The sequence below is a fragment of the Lissotriton vulgaris genome, chromosome 8 (genome assembly GCF_964263255.1).
Source record: "Lissotriton vulgaris chromosome 8, aLisVul1.2, whole genome shotgun sequence".
Taxonomy (NCBI): Eukaryota; Metazoa; Chordata; class Amphibia; order Caudata; family Salamandridae; genus Lissotriton; species Lissotriton vulgaris.
Genome location: NC_141696.1, coordinates 528,789,410 through 528,793,293, shown reverse-complemented (window position 1 = coordinate 528,793,293; position 3,884 = coordinate 528,789,410).

The following is a 3,884-nucleotide window of genomic DNA, read 5'->3' as shown; positions in this document are numbered from 1 at the left end:
ACCCGGAACTAGCCAGATGATGAGAGAGAGCCGGGGTGTGGGTTCATCGATTGCCCCTAACACAGACTTAGCTCTTTGTAAAGTCCTCACTTGGAACGTGGCAGGTCTAAACGCTAAGGCTTTAGACCCAACATGGCAAAGATTCATTAAACAACATCACATCCTAGGACTTCAAGAAACGTGGGATACAACACACAGTTTTTCCCTGGATGGTTTCTGCAGCTTTTCTACACCGGCAGTTCCAGGTGTAAGAGGGAGAGCAAAGGGTGGATTACTCACCTTGTGTTCCCTGGATCTAGTAGGGGTTTTAAAAAAACTAGATACCGCATCAACAAATGCCCTTGCGGTGGAGTGGACCCTCCCTAACTCAAAGATTTTTTTGCTGATTAACTTTTATAACTCAAAGGAGTCCGCCATTGTAAATGAACATCTGATCTTTCTGTAAAATTTTTTGTCAGCCTATAGGCGTGATTGCACTACCCTCCCGGAACTGGTTATTCTGGGGGATTTTAACATTCACCCTTGTGAGGGAGGTTGTTTTAATGATAGATATGGGGGTATACCATCTGAAGCCATTCCTCATTTTGAGCATACAACCGAAGGCGAGTACCTAGAGTCCCTTCTAGCCAACCTAAACCTCTTCGAATTCGACCAAGGCATTAGCGAGCCTAGAGCCCCAACTTTTGTTGGGAGAGATGCCAACACTGTCCTGGATTATATCTTTGTTTCAAATGGGGCCTTGGCAAAGGCACATGAGTACAGCGTGGTTGACCTTATTTCATCGGATCATTACCCTGTCCTCCTGACCTTGGACCTAGACTGCTTCCGTACTGGCACCCCGCCAAGTATGGCAGCCCCAAAGAACTTGAAATCTAAAGAGCAGGGGAAGGCGCCTGAAATGGGAGATGATTGCTCCAGATTAATTTTTTCATTCAATCGCCCAAGAATCGGGGGCCAGTTTGGCAGTGTGTTTGGACCCAACTGCTGAGGGCCCTAAGGTTTTGACCGCTTATGAGGAGATCTGTTCCAGGATCAGTAAGAATTTGGAAAGAAGGTCAGCTGGGCAAGGGAATACAAAGACCCATAAATGGTTCAATAAGGAATGTTCAAGGACACATAGTGCTCTGATGAAAGCCATTAAGCAAAAACCCAGAGACACGTCATTAGTGGCCAAGCTAAGGAGGGAATACAAAACCATAATCCATAAGCGCAAAACCCAAATTAAGGAGGAAGCTTGGAATAGCCTTTTATCTGTGGATGTGCTGAGAGACAGCAAAAAGTTTTGGGCCATTGTAAATCAGCCCTTTTTTTCTGACAATGGGCCAACGGATTTAGACTGTGTCATAGAGGATAACAGATGGCTAGCCCATTTTGGCAAAATCTATGAGTCTATAGTCCCTGCCTCAACTGCCAAAACCTATGACCACTCCAACTTGGTTATGGACTTTAACACCATGGAAGTCGAAAGGGCGATTAGAGACACCAGTAAACACAAGGCCCCGGGACCCGATGGGGTACCAGCAGATCTCTATATACAGTACCCACAATTCTGGTCAAAAATTTTAACCAATGTTTTTAATGCTATTCCGACAGCTGGCTTCCCACCCTCTTGGTCTACCTCTATAATTGTGCCTATATTCAAGAAAGGAAACAGGGCGGACCCGGCCTGCTATAGACCAATCTCCCTGTTGGACTCTGCCGTTAAGATCTTAGGCAGAGTCATCTTGCACAGAATGGAGGATTGGCTGGAGGAGAGCGGGATCCTTTCAGATTTGCAGTACGGGTTCAGGGCACACAGAGGGACAATTGACCAATGTTTGAACCTTCATCTAATTATTAGCAAATACACTGTGGTGAAGGGGGGGCTTCTTTATTTGGGGTTTATGGACCTATCCTCCGCTTTTGATTTGGTTAATCGCTCAAAATTATGGACCATTTTACGAAATTTGGGTTTGGACACTACCTTGGTTAGTTTTTTACATGACCTGCATTCTAATTTGTTTGCGTCTGTTAGGGCATCAAGGGATGGTAGGTGTACAGCAAAGTTTAGATCAGGGAGAGGGGTCAGACAAGGGTGCATCCTGGCCCCTCTTCTCTTTACACTGTACATCAACGCCTTGGGGAAATTTCTGAACCCAGCCACCCCGGACATTCCGCGTATGGGGGGGCTGCCCATCCCGGTCCTCCTATACGCGGATGGCGCTGTTCTTATAGCGCGGACTGGCATAGGTCTCCAAAGACTTTTGGACCACTTCGGCCTTTTTATGGAAGCCCTTGATCTAAAAATTAACACCGTCAAGTCCCATGTCATGGTCGTTGGCCCCCGAAAGAAAAATATGAAGATTAGATCCTTCAGCTCTAACAATTCACCAATTTCGAGGGTGCCCTCCTTTTGTTACCTGGGCGTCACTTTTGATGAGAGAAGAACTTGGAAGCCACAAATGAAACTCAAGGAAAACGGAGTTATTAGATCCACAACAGCACTCCTGAGCTTCTCCAAAAGATTGGGCTCGAAACCTATGGAAGCTATGACCAGGATCTACAGAGCCAAATGTATGGCAATCGCTTCCTATGGGGCAGACATTTGGGGCTATGTTCCAACTCCAGGCATACAAATTGCTGAAAACAAATTCATACGGGCCCTGCTGACTCTCCCAAAATCTTCTCCCACACATTCAACCCATAATGAAATAGGCATGGGTTATGTTTCTGATCTTCTAAAAATGTCCCCAGTACTTTGCTGGATTAAAACCTGGACAAATGAAGAAATCAGCTTGAATAATTGCATCCTTAAAGATTGTATATCTCTGGACAAAGCTCATACTATTCCGTGGCTGGCATATGTTAGAGCGGCATGTGCGAGGCTAGGGCGTCCGGAAATGTACTCTCTACCGCAACATCTCAAAAAAGAGGACGCAAAGTGGGTGAAGCAGCACTTTCGGACTTTGTTGGAATGCGAAAGAGAATCGGCTGAACTTAGTAAACCTACGGTCAGATTACTTTTTCAACTTTCCACAACCACAGCTATGGAACCCTATTTAAAATATGTCACAAAGCCCTACCATCGTTTTCTGCTCACAAGGTTTAGATTTAATTTGATCCATCTTATTCTTGGCACGCACACAGAATGGGGTACACCAGAAAATTTTCCCCCTTGCACATGTGACTGTTTTTCAACACAGGACACTTTGCACTTGGTTATGTTCTGTGAGCATTATCTGGTGCCGCGAAAAAAATTCCTTGTTCCCATCTTGAAACCTCTGAATTTCGTTCAGGTACGGCCAGCATTACTATACCTCCAGATGCTGAATTCAGTGCCGGTTGCATATGGCGTAGCTTGTTTTTTAGTAGCAGCCGCCAGACAGAATAAACTAAGAGCTGCTGCACCACTAAATGATCAAATTTGACTTCCTGTATACACTCTGGCGAGAACGTTTTTATATGCTGATATAGGTGTTCCCCATATCTATCAAATCCCTTTTTTTCTTAATGAATGCCCCCTTTTTTTGTTTTTTAGACGGAGCAGCAATCAATTCCTTTCATCTGTTTAATTGTTTTTTAAATATGATTCTATGTATCATGTACTGCTTTTATGGTTTTAATTAACCGAATAAAGTTTTTTTGACTGACTGACTGACCATTCTTCATAAAGTCCAGCTGGAATCTTCATAAATCTGAAAGAGGTAAAAGAAAAACAAACACAACATAGATAAACAGGCACAACATAGACAAACACATAAGCACAAAATAAGCACATGCCATTTTTGAATCAGCAGCATTAGTGTTGACAAAGACCATAGGACTAACAAAACAATATTAGTTATGTGTTACAAAACAGACTTGCAAATGCAACATGAGCACATTAGTCCTGTATAATGATGTGA